At 48.3% G+C, this 292-nt stretch overlaps 1 protein-coding gene across 1 annotated transcript in view; it reads left to right on the top strand.

Moving 5' to 3' along the window:
• LOC108803881 (putative nuclease HARBI1) overlaps window positions 1-292 on the top strand; it is a 1,862-nt gene that overhangs the window by 578 nt on the left and 992 nt on the right. The window lies entirely within an intron of this gene.

Genomic DNA, 292 nt, shown 5'->3' on the forward strand with positions numbered 1-292 from the left:
GTACTATATCTGTACAATGAATGTGAAGGAGCCAAATCCTCATCCATAGGTAGGGGGTAACCTCAAGACTCTGACGCTTGTGGAACCACAAGTCCCAGCGATTGCATTGCAAAACAGAGGCACAGGGATGATAGGATTTGTAGTTCACCACAGCTGGGAAGCCGAGGTTGTCTACTCCTGATCATCACTCCAAGATTTGTACATCACTCCAAGATTTGTAAAACCGTCAATTAATATCACTGACCCCGCCCAACGCGTTTCATCCCCAGCCCCCCTCGTCTCCTGTGAGGAA

Source organism: Nanorana parkeri, unplaced genomic scaffold, assembly GCF_000935625.1.
Source record: "Nanorana parkeri isolate BGI_ZX_2015 unplaced genomic scaffold, ASM93562v1 scaffold4387, whole genome shotgun sequence".
Classification (NCBI taxonomy): Eukaryota; Metazoa; Chordata; class Amphibia; order Anura; family Dicroglossidae; genus Nanorana; species Nanorana parkeri.